At 39.0% G+C, this 12,779-nt stretch overlaps 1 protein-coding gene across 2 annotated transcripts in view; it reads left to right on the top strand.

Moving 5' to 3' along the window:
- Positions 1-12,779, top strand: part of MAP2K5 (mitogen-activated protein kinase kinase 5) — a 236,612-nt gene that overhangs the window by 7,884 nt on the left and 215,949 nt on the right. Inside the window, exon 1 of one of the 2 annotated variants that reach the window (XM_081048100.1) lies at positions 9,698-10,462. The exons of the other annotated variant lie outside the window; for it this stretch is intronic. The gene's annotated coding sequence lies outside the window, so the exon portion shown is untranslated. Of the gene's footprint in view, positions 1-9,697; positions 10,463-12,779 lie in introns of those variants that run through there. 2 annotated transcript variants of the gene reach the window in all.

Below are 12,779 nucleotides of genomic sequence, written 5' to 3' on the forward strand. Positions count from 1 at the left end.
AGACACTGAAAGCATTGTGTGTCAGTGTCTGCACATGTGGTTATGTCTGACATGGAAAGCAGGGTTCCTACCCTTCTGGATATCAGGAATTTTCTTAGTTAATGAAACAACCAAGGGGCTTTTCTGTCTATACTTCTTTAATGGGATTTTGTCTTTAAAACAATCTAGGCACAACTATTTTTTAACAATGGTGTGTTTTTAGTATAAAATCTTGCATCTTTTCTATTGTTATTTCTGTACAAATCAATTATCCTGTATTGGAAGAAATTCCCAGTCAAAATTCTTAGTTCCTATGTAAGTTGTGAACCACCAGGAAGATGCAGTAACAGAGTTGGGAGCATGAAAGAAGTTCCTAATACAAAAATCCGTAGTTTCTCAGTGCTAATGTCTTAACATACCAAATTATACAAATTGTTATAATTTCATCACATATTTAGTCACTAATATTTTAATTATTGACCAGTAAAAATTGAAATATTTTTAATTCTTATAAGCCATATGTGTTTCTTTTTAAATGTACATTTTATTTTGTGTCATTTATATTCATTCAAAACAATCACAGAACATCTATGATTCTTCATGAAATAACTCATTAAAGAATGAATGACGTTTGAATGAGCTGGGTGACATAAAGACAAGGATCCTGGTTTCAGTTCATTTAAAAGCTAATGCAGAATAACAGAAACCTTATCTTAAAGATAGTGGATCGGGTATCTACTTTTTTTCAGCACTTACTATTCAGACAGTAATGATGTTTGGGGGTATCTTAACCTAAACAAGTACTTAGCATTACATCTCACCTGGGTCAACAGTCTAGGGTATCACAGTTAAACTGTTACTGTAAATTAATGGAAAATGTTACTGCACTTTGCTGAAAGATCAATGTCCAATAAAGGCTGCACAATCAAATCTTGTTGCAATGATTGAGGTCTTTAATTGCGTTTCAAAGATAAGGTGGTAATCAACACAGCTTTAACTGATCTTTTTTACTAGTTCAATTACATGCTAATGACTAGTGCCAAGTCAGAATCTTTAACTACTTATACTTATTAAATCTTATGTTAGTAATGAAAAATTACCTTAGCTATGCAATCGATAGAACACAAATCTTAATTACTATATTTCACTTTTTCCCATTTTATGTGCTTGACAAATATTTCACAAGAGCTTTCCCAGCAGTAAGAAATGCTATGGGTAGTGACCAGAGTCCACAGAGTATTTTTCTAATATAAAATGGAGATCAGATGTTGAGAAATTATTTTTTCTTTAAATGAGAATGTTGCTAAAATAGTTTCCACTGATACAAGCTTGGCCTTCCAGCTACTTCTCAGAACTCTGTTCTTGTAATTGAGAGTACATTTAATACAACTGGGATAAAAATCTAGATTGGTTTTAGTAAAATGCATTTCTAAAAATTCAGTTAGTTTTCTAGTTAAACTGATCTCATATAGAGCCTACTGTAAAATTCTATTTTGGGAAAGCGTAAAAGTTCTTTAAGGCAAATGATAAAAGAATAAACTGGACTTCATTAAAATTAAAAACTTTTGTGCTTCAAAGGACACTATGGAGAAATGAGAAGATAGTGACAAAATGGGAGGAAATATTTGCAAATCATATCTGATAAGGGACTTGTAGCCAGAATATATAAAGAACTCTTATAACTCAACAATCCAATTGAAAAATGGACTTAAACAGACATTTCTCCTAAGAAGTTATACAAATGGCTACTAAGAAAAGATGTTCAACATTAACTATTATGGAAATGCAAATCAAAACCACAATGAGATACAATTTGGCTCTAATAAAAAATACAGACAATAACAAACGTTGAAAAGGATATGGAGAAATTGGAATCCCTATATGTTGCTAGTGGGAACATAAAATGGTTCAGCCACTTTGGATAAGTCTGGCAGTTAAATATAGAGTTACCATATGACCTAGCAATTCTCTTCCTAGGTACATACCCTAGAAAACTGTAAACATGTTCACACAAAAACTTGTACACAAATGTTCAAAGCAGCATAATTTATTCTAGTCAAAAAGTGAAAACCACTCAAATATCCATCAATCAACGAATAGATAAATAATATATAGCATACTCACACAATGGAATATTATTCTGCCATAAAAAGGAATGAAGTACTGATACTTGCTACACCGTTGATGAAGCTTGAAAGCATTATGCTAAATGAAAGAAGCCATTCATAAAAAAAAAAACACCTATTATTCCACTTATATGAAATGCCCAGAATAGGCAAATCTATAGTGATAGAAAGTGGATTAGCAATTGCCTAGGGCTGGAGAGGTTGGGAAGAAATGGGGAGTGACTTAATGGACAGGGGATTTCTTTTTGGAGTGATGAAACTGTTCTAAAATTGACTGTGTTGATGGTTGCACAAATCTGTACTCAAATTATTGAGTTATACACTTAAATAGAAGTACTATATGGCATGTGAATTTTCTCCCAATAAAGCTATTAAAAATTAGTAAAGGGGGAGGGGAAATGGGCAGTTAGTGTTTAATGTATATAGAGTTTCAATTTTGGAAGATTAAAAGAGTTCTGGAGAAGGATGGCATTGATGGTTGCACAGTGATGTGAATGTACTCAATATCACTGAACGGTGCACTTTAAAAAGGTTAACATGGTAAATTTTGTGTTCTGCGTATCTTACCACAAAGAAAAATAATTTTTAAAAATTAGTAAAGGATTAAATATTACCATGATAAAATTAACTGCATGATTTTCATAGAAAGTAACTGAGTTTGGGAAAATGTTAGATATTAAAAGAAGTAAAATGTTAATTTAACATCATTTTATTTGTTGCAGGCTTGGAATTTTAAAAATTTTAGTTATGAAACCTAGTTTTAATTAAGTGGAAGAAATCTCATTTGGGATAATTTTTAGTAACATTAAGAAAAGGATATACTTGGTTTGAGATTACTTAAGACCACAGAAAAGCATGTAAAATGTTAGTAAATGAAAATCTCCCCTTTTAGATCCTAGTTGCTGGATAAATATCAGCTACTACTAAAGTAAGGTTTTATATAGTACTGCTTATAGCTATTTTAGTTGCACTTATATCATTTTAAATACAGTTTATGAACATTGTACTACTCCATTATATTATTAATTTACCTTCAGAGATATTTATAGTATCAATTAAAAAGCTGTAAAACTTCATGAAAAGTAGCTTAAACACAAGGATTTTGATAAACAAAAGCTTTCAGTTTTAAAAACAAACCATGGAAACTACTTAAAGAAGATTTGAAGGATTTTTGTTGTTGATGGTAGAATTATGAACCTTGTAAACTCAGTATTTTTTAGTTAACCTAAATACATAAATCTATGTGAATTCATCTTATGAAAAGAGATATGTCATTAGATATACGATCATTATATGCTTTAGTGATTCATGGACCTTGTTACATACATGCTTTGTAATGTATGAATTATTTAGTAAGAAAAATCACAATAATTTTGTTGTTACTCAAAAATTTATGGGTTGGCAGAAACAATTATGCAGCCCCTGAAGCTGGCACGTTAAGGTAACATCATTAACACTACGTAGTATGATTTTTTTTGGTAGTTATTTGACATAACCTTTACTGCTTCTGCTAGAATATATCAGTACTTTTTATAACAATCTGTCTGTAAACAGAACATTGAATTTATTAAACACAAAATGATTCATTTTACTCTTCTTTTAATTTAAGTGCATAATTTAAAATCATACCTAAAAAGTTGTTTACCCGAACCCCGAAGGAAGAATAAAAATATAACGAAAATAAAAATCAATACTCTAGTAAATAGATATATATTTAAAACTCCGTTTAATGAAAGTAAATATTTTTATTTCAAAAAAGTACATGTTTAAGAAATCGATGAAAATAATTCATGAAGGTAGATTATCATGTAGCCTTTCTTTAAGGCCTTTCTTTACTGTGAGATGAAGCCAAATTTAGTTTCTTATGCTCTCATATCTCCAAATTTTATAAAATGGAGGAACCAAGACTTGAGAGTTTGAATAAAAATCTAAATAGTTTCACTTAAATTTTAGATTACATTTAAAAATCAAGTCATTCATTCATCACACAGATACTTTTGCACTGACAGAACTTTGGAAATTTTACCTGTCAACAACATCTAGCAGTTCTTAATCTACATAACTAGGGTCCATTCAAGCCATACTGAAAAATACACTTCTGTACACAGCTGGATGAGAACCAGGTGTTACTAATTTTTTGTGTGTTTTCAGTATTTGTTATATAATGAAGGCTCTATGTCAAATGAATGTATGATCATTCAAAATTAAAAAGAAAACTTGCCTTCATCTTTAAGAGATTTAAGAAAGGGACACTGTAATAGATCATATGGATTCTTTACAAGAACAGCAACAAGTTTTGAAATACTATCTCAGATGTAATGAATTGACTTACACGGTTCTATGTATTCCGAAAAAGATTGGAATCTTGTTCCATTTTCCTTTTTAGGCATTTCAAAAGACATTTAGGCCATTTATGTTCTCATACAGGAATTTTGCTATTTGAAAGTCAAACAGAATGATGTGTAGAACTAAATGAAGTGAAACATTAAACAGAAAGTAATAGGATCAGTTAGACTTAACTCTTTGTAAGCAGAACTAGAAACAATGCATTAGTAACTAGGAGACAAGAATGTTGAGTTGGCAAAAAATGGAATGGGTGACGTCTTGAGACAGTGAGTCCTATTGTTGTTGGAAATGTTCAGGAGGCAGCGGGATAACTCCTTAGGTTGACGTGGAGAAAATTATTGAATTGGGCAGAGGATTACTGTGTTTCCCCAAAAACAGGACCTAGCCAGACCATCAGCTCTAATGCATCTTTTGGAGCAAAAATTAATATAAGACCCAGTATTATACTATATATTATATTATTGTATTATAATTTATCTAAGATCCGGTCTTATAGTAAAATAAAACCGGGCCTTATATTACTTTTTGTTCCAAAAGATGCATTAGAGCTGATTGTCCGGCTAGGACTTATTTTCAGGGAAACACGGTAGATTGGTGATTTTTGTAAGTTTCCTTTAACTGCAATTTTATTATCATTCTTGAATGCCTATGTCTGATTCCCAATCATGCTATTTGGTTTGGTATTTATTGCTATTCTACTATGGTGTAATACAAAGAATCTTGATTTGAAAATTAAAAAATATGGTTTAAGGTCTCTTGCTGTACTATTACTGGTTGAATAATTACCAGAAAAATTAAAGCTTTCTGAATCTTCATGTCCTCACATATACAATAAGTTTATCTAATGTTTACATAGCATTTATTTGTGGCAGGTCATAAACTAAGTACTTTACACATATTAACTCACTTAATCCTCTCATAACAACACTATGAAATAGGCATTATTTTTATGCCCAATTTTTACCTGTGAAAACCAAGAAGTTTCCCCCAAGGTCACACATGGGGAGTGTTACTCCAACCTCTGCAGTCTACAGAGTCCATGGTCTTAACCATTACTCTATATTCTTTTCTATGATGCGCAGGATAATTCTATCAGAAAACAGATGTGTGCTTTGCAAGCTGTAAAGTGCCACAAAAATGTGAGATATATCTTGTTAGTTGATATAAAGCAAATATTACATAGATGTTTAAACAATGAAAAGAGGGAAATAATAAAGCTCAAGTGATTTGCAGGGACAACCAGCCTACCCCAATCTAAAGGAAAATTTATTATGCGGAATTAAACCTAATGACATTTTAAATTAATGAACTAATTCATTTTAGAGCATCTAAAATCCACAGTACCTGGCACATAGTAGGTGCTCCACCATGAATATCTACTGAATTGTTTCTGCTTTTGCAGGAGTGCTGGAATTGGTCTCATTATTCTTTTCCATTCCTGCCAAAACAGAAGAGAACAGACTTTTCTGTCATACTTTCAGGGGGTTTGCTGTGTCTGATCATTTTTGTCCATGCGTCTTCATATTCTATTTTTTTAAAAACTAATATATAACCAAGCACTATGATAAGCATTGTTTATTATTTAGTTATTGCTATTATAAATTATATCTTTTTTAAAGTTTCTAAAACATTATTGCTGGTGTGTAGAAAATGCAACTTACTTTTTTTAAAAAACACTTTAGAATAATTTTAGAGGGACAGAAATATTGCAGACATAGTACAGAGTTCCCATATACCATACCCAGATATGGGAACCACATTATATGGGAACCACAGAGTTCCCATATAACACCCCTAATGTTAGCATTTTACATAATCATTGTAGCTGTGTCACAACTGAAAAGTCAACATTGGTACATTATTACTAACTACACTCGACTTTATTCAGATTTCACCAGTTTTTCATTACTGTCCTTTTTCTGTTCCAGGATTCCATTGAGGACCCTACATTACATTTAATTGTCATGTCTCCTTAGTCTCCTCAGGTCTGAGTTTCTTTGCTTTTTGTTTTCTATGATATTGGCAGTTTTAAGAAGTACTTGTCAGGTATTCTGTAGAATATCCCTCAGTTTGGGTTTGTCTGACATTTTTCTCATGATTACATCGGGGTTATGAGTTTTGGGAAGACGACCACAGATGTCAAATACCCTTCTGATTATATATCAGAGAGTACATGGGGTGATGTTAACTTGATCACTTGGATAGGATGATGTCTGCCAGCTTTCTCCATGGGAAAGTTACTGTTTCATCCTCTGTTATTATATTGTTTTAAATCAAAATTAATCAACATGTATTTAAATGTTATATGCAAGGGCCCACATTAGGCACTGAAGGAGACAAGTAGAATTCTTGAACATAGGAGGCAATCAACATTTCGTTGTAAAATTTGAGGTTCAGTGGGAGTCTGTAATAGTTGTCTCAGTCTTGATGGGGGAGGTGATGGAAAGGCAAAGGAACAAGGGAGGTTCAAGATAGGCAGGAGATGCACATGGTAGTTGCATTCTTGTTACTTAATTTACTTTGCCTTCAAAATCCATTCATTCATTCAACAAAAATTATTAAAGTACCCACTGTGTGCCAGGTACTATTTCAGGTCCTAGGTATATGCAGTGAATAAAACACATACAGTTCCCTCTCCTCATGAAGTTATAGTTTAGCAGGGAGACAGACAAACCAATGAGTAAAACATGTCATATATTAGATAGTAATAAGTGCCAGAAGGAAAATAAACTAGGGAAGGGGACTAGGAATCGTACACACCTTTGTGCCTGTATCTATGGGTGGAGTGGGTTTGGGGTGGTTTGCCTGCCTTTTGCAATAGTGTGCTAAGGGAAGGCCTCAGCAGGAAGGCGACATTTAAGTCAAGACCTGTAGAATGAGGGAGTGAGCCATGCGGATATTGGGGGTAATGGCAATCCAGGTAGAAGAAATGGCAAATGCAAGGCCCTGAGGTGGGATGCCTGGTAAGTCCAAGGAACAGTGAGAAAGAGGCTGGTGAGAATGAGGGAAGAGTGGTAGGAGATGAGGTCTGTGGAGTGCAGGATGAGTAGAGTGTCATAGGTCAAGTTAGGAAACCATCTGAAGAGTTTTAACCAAAGGAGTGACCTGATCTAACTCTGGCAAATGGGCTGAGAATAGACTGTTCGTAGTAGGGGTCAGAGTGGAAACAAAAGATTAGGAGAGAAATATGGTACTTTGGACTATAGCAGGAAAGGGTCAGATTCTGGGTGAAGGATTCAAGATTGAGAGCAAGGTAAAAAGAGATGAAAGGAAACCTCTCTGAATATAGTAAAATGTCATTTTCCCCATTTAAAAACTCCCTTTACAATTGCAAAAAGATAAATAACCGGATTAAAAAAATGGCCCAAAGACTTGAATAGACAGTTCCCCAAAGAAGATACACAAATGGCCAACAAGCATATGAAAAGATGCCCAGCCTCGCTAATCACTAGGAAAATGCAACTCAAAACCTCACGCCTATTAGAATGGCTACTATCAAAAATACAGAAAATAAGTGTTGGAGAAAATGTGGAAAATTGGAACCCTTGTGCACTGTTTGTGGGAATGTAAAATGGTGTCGCCATTGCAAGAGCATGGCCGTTCTTCAAAAAACAAAAAAATAGAATTACCACTGTAATTTCCCTTTTGAGTATATATAATCCAAAGGAATCGAAATTACAAACTGAGTTGGTTTTCCCCATAGTAGTACGAATAAAAAAGCTGTTTTAACAAATCGTAAGTTCATAGAAAAATCTCAGTTTTGTGGTCTATTGTCTCTAATAATAGGAAATGAACTTTCAATAAAAAAATACATGGGGACCTTGAGCAAAGGGCTTATTTTTCACAGGACTGAAGCGCAGGTGGAAAGAGGCAATTCCTAGACTACGTATCTGGAGGATCTGAGTAAATGAATTTCGACCTAAGCTATTAATTTACAATAACTGAAGAGAGAATTTATCTCCTACAATTACCTTTCAAATTAAATGTGAGACAAACTCAGAGAAAACATATGCAGAAAAAATTTTGGTGTTATATCAAAACCAACCAACATCTAAAACATTTTTTCTTTGCATTAACTGTGAGAGGGTCACGTGACACTCCTCCCTCGCCGGTTGACACAAAACTCAGCCCCCAAAAGTAAAGCCAGATGTGCACCTTCATGACAGAGATAAAAGGAAACACCTACACTTTGCGATTTGTGACCAAACATTGGTATATGGGTACCATACATCAACAAAAGTACGCACTTTAAAATCTGAGGCTAAGGCATTGAAAAATAACCAAGGGTTCCTGCTCCCGCCTGGGACGCCACCGATTGCGCCAACGTTGCCATCTAGTTCAAAATTTATGGACTCGATCGGCTATTCTTTGTTAGCGGTTTAATAAGCGAAGACGAAGACACTGCTACCGCTGTCCCTTGGCATTTAAAACTCTTCAGTGCATTTCTTTACGGCTGCTTTTGAATAGGGAGCTGTTTTCCATTTCCGGGCAATCGCGGAGGTAAAGAACTTCGGTGAAAAAGTCGTACACAATTTGCCAACAGGGGAGAAGACGGGCCTCAGGATCTGTGACTGGAAAGGAAGAAAAGAAAAAGACAGGGTTTTTTTTTTTTTTTTTAGTTTAGTTTTTTTTGGTTTTTTTTTTTTTTTTTTTAGTTCTTGCCTTGCTCTTGCTGATTTGGTGCACGAAGCCCCACGAATGTTTAGGTACACGGCTTGACAAAAGAGAGGGAGTCAAGAGAGAGAAAAGAGAGAAAAAGGAGAAAAAAGGAGAGAAAAGGGAGAAAAGAGAGCTGCAGTTCTGTCCTTCCGAGGCGTCAGTAAAGGCAAACCGTACGCAATTTTCAGCCGTCAGTGACTTGGCTGTTGGCGGACTCCAACGCTGGTTCAGTGTCCTCTCTCGTTTGTTAGATGTTTTCACGTCGCTACTTTTAAGGAGGACCAGGAATGGGAAAGCCATCACTCAGTCGCCACCGGCGGTCACTTGGCCACTGGGGTCTCGTGAGTGGGCGGGCCCCGTCCGTTCCCGCCTTCTCGCCCGGACGCCGCGCACTTGCTCCTCGGGTCCCGCCCTCCGGGGCGCGGGGGCGGGGCCGGCCAAGAGCTGCCCTCTTCCAAGATGGCGCCGGGGGAGGCGGGTCCCTCTTGCCGGCTCCGGTGGTTCCGGCGCTGCGCATTTTGGTTCCGGAGTAACTGTGCCCTCGCCGCCGCCTTCCTCTTTATCCTCCCGCCGCTACTGTCGCCGCCGCCGCCAGGACGCACGACTTCTGGTGGCAGGGGCTGAGCCCGCGTGCGCCGTGCCCTCTAGCTCGGGGTGGGGCAGAAGACTCGCCCCCTGACCCTCCCGCCGAGGCCCCTCCTGAGCTTTCTCGGGGTCCGGCGGCCCTGGGGCTACTTCCGAATAGCCCCCGCCTGAGTCCCCTCCAGTCTGGGACCCTCCCCTCGTCCTCTCAGGAGGTGTGGACACCTGCCGCTGTATTTCCCTAGAACGGTGGCTTCTCGCTGCCGTCTTCTCACAGCCACACCGACGGCGGCCAGCCGCACCGTCCCATTTTACCTTCTTTTCCAACTCGACAAGCTTCTGACGGCCGCTAGTTCCTGCTGGCCCCGGCCCCGTGCCCCGTCCACGCTCACGGGAGACATCGCGTGACCCCGCCCCGCCTGGCCGGGTCGCTGCCTGCGGGCCCCTTCTTGACCAGCCTCCTTGCTGATACTCCTCACCCTCCGCCCTCTCCCTCGGCCCCCGCCGAGGCCCCACAACCCCGGGGGCCAGTGGAGACCGCCGCCCCCACAATGTGAGCCCCTTGACCTGGAATGCTGTGGCTGGCCTTTGGCCCCTTCCATGCCATGGAGAACCAGGTGCTGGTGATTCGCATCAAGATTCCAAATAGTGGCGCGGTGGACTGGACCGTGCACTCCGGGCCGCAGTTGCTCTTCAGGGACGTGCTGGTGAGTGCAAACCTCAGTGTCCACGTGCCAGCGACGGGGGCGCAGGGGTGTGTGGGGCAGTCAGCACTTGACCACTGACTCTTACCTCTGGTGGCTTGAGCTGGGGGTGTCCACTGCTGGCCTCCTGGAGGGGCAGTTGAGCATGCTCAGCCATGAGCATTGATGAATTTCATGCAGGGAAATGTGGCACGTGTGCCGGGCCCTGGGGAAATAGAGAAGAGCAGATTGAACCCCTGCCCTCAAGGAGCTCACAGCCTGCACTGGGACAAAGGCATAGAAGCAACCAACTGGGATACAAAAAGCTGAGTCTAGAAGAGAGATTTTTTTTTTTTTTTTTTTTTACAAATGTTTCGCGGAATGTCCCTGGCCAGATTCCAACCATGTTTTGCCACTGAGTTCCCTGAACTTGTGACCACTGGGAAAGGGAAACAGGCAGTTGTAACCTATCCCGTTTCAGGAAACCTAAGGTGTCTTTGGTTTTAAGATATTTTATGTACCTCTAAGAAAAAAATACCTATTAAACTGTTACATGCCACACATTGTACAAAAGCAGCCTGATTTTAGAGATGTTAAAATAGGGGGGAAATGTGCGTCTTAGAATTAGCGATGTATTCTTACTTTCATAATAAATACTTGGAATGTATTTGAAATAAAATGGAAGGTGAGAGTATAACGTAACCTGTTGGGCATTGGCCTGTTGAACCCTCTTACTTGTTTTGCAGATAGTTACTGAGGATGAGTGAAGTAAAATGACTTTTCCAAAGTCGTGTTGATTGTGAGTGGGGAGTCAGTACCAGAGCTCGGATTTCCTTATTTTTACAGAATGCATCGTGCCCATTTTATATATTGAATAATTGAGTATCAAAGGCAGAGCTGACATACCAAGAAGCACATTGCAAGGACCAGTTCTATAGTGGAATGTACCTGCAAGATAAGATGGGGTTTGGGAGGAGGAAGATCTTCGGTGTGATTTTTGATTGTCATAGGTTACTCAATCAAAGTTTGATTCCTGTACCTTCGTTTGGATGTTACTGACCACCCAGATCATACAGGTTTTCAGGTGTCTGGGCCAGGAGTGCAGAGCCTGGAGTAAACCAGCAGCCTCCAGTCTTGTACATCAAATGCCAGCCTTCTCTTGGCATCCGGAGTTCTCCACACACTCAACATGCACATAGATTTCCCCTCATGATAGATTTCCCCAGACTCCTTAGCATGGTCCTCTGGGCCCATCTTGATTGGCTCTTGTCTGCCTGTCATCAGCTTCATCTCTTGCCACAGTGCGATGAGCATCCTGTGGTCCAGGTATTCTAGAATTAGCCTTCAGTTCTCCCAGATGCTCACTCAGCCCTTCTTCAGCTGGCCAACTCCCACTGTCCTTCAAAGCCCACCTTCACTTTTCCTCCACATCCGTCTTGGTTACTTGCCTTTCCTCTGTGTTCCCACAGCTTTCTTCAGGCAAATCACATAGGTTTTGTCATAATTTTGTCTGTCCCCTCCACTAGATGGTAAACTTCTGGAGGAGATGGCCATCTCTGTTTCTCCTTTGTTTACGGTGCTGCATAGAACCCCAAAATATTTATTTAATGAGGGAGCTTCAAAGAAAATGCATGCAATTATGGTTTTGTGAGCACTAGGTTTTGAATCAAGAAATTTGGATTTAATGGCAAGCAGTCCCACTAACTACACAAGTCACTCTACTTCTCTCCGCTTCAGTTTCTTTACTTGTAAAATAGGGATAATACGTGCCTCAAAGACTTGTGAAGATGACGTGAGATTGTGTCTATGATGACAGACATGAGCTTTCTTTCACTTGAATCATTTGAGATAACAGAAGGTATTATGTAAGTAGAATGGTACAATGTTTAAAAAACACAAACTCTAGAGCTTAAGGTTAAATTGCAAGCCCTACCAGATTCACTTGGGCAAGTGTCTTCTGTGTCTCAGTTTCTTCGTCTGTTAAAACAAAAAGGTTGGGATAACAATAGTGCCTACCTCACAATTCTGAGGACTCCTGGAGTTGATCCAGGGAAAGCACTTAGAACCATCTGGAACATAGTATAAGGGACAGTGATGTCGTTATGACATAAGGGTAGGGCCTGGGTCTTCTGCTTCCCAGGCATTTCTCAGTTGTACCTTAGCTTAAGGCTGACTGGCCTAAAAGTAAACGGCACAAGCAGTCCCACCATCTAGAGCGCAGAGTGCCGTGTGGCTTCACACGTGCTGGCTCAGGTAAGCCCAGGTGTGGCCTGTTTTGTTGCGAAGGCCTGACCAAGGCTTGTGGCAGTGGGTGCTGCACTATCTCCTCGTGCCCCTTAAAGTTCTTTGAACTGGGAGCCCAGATCCTGGAGGACTCCTGCAGTCTCTTCTCCATGTTCACCTC

Source organism: Rhinolophus hipposideros (genome assembly GCF_964194185.1).
Source record: "Rhinolophus hipposideros genome assembly, chromosome: 5".
NCBI lineage: Eukaryota > Metazoa > Chordata > Mammalia > Chiroptera > Rhinolophidae > Rhinolophus > Rhinolophus hipposideros.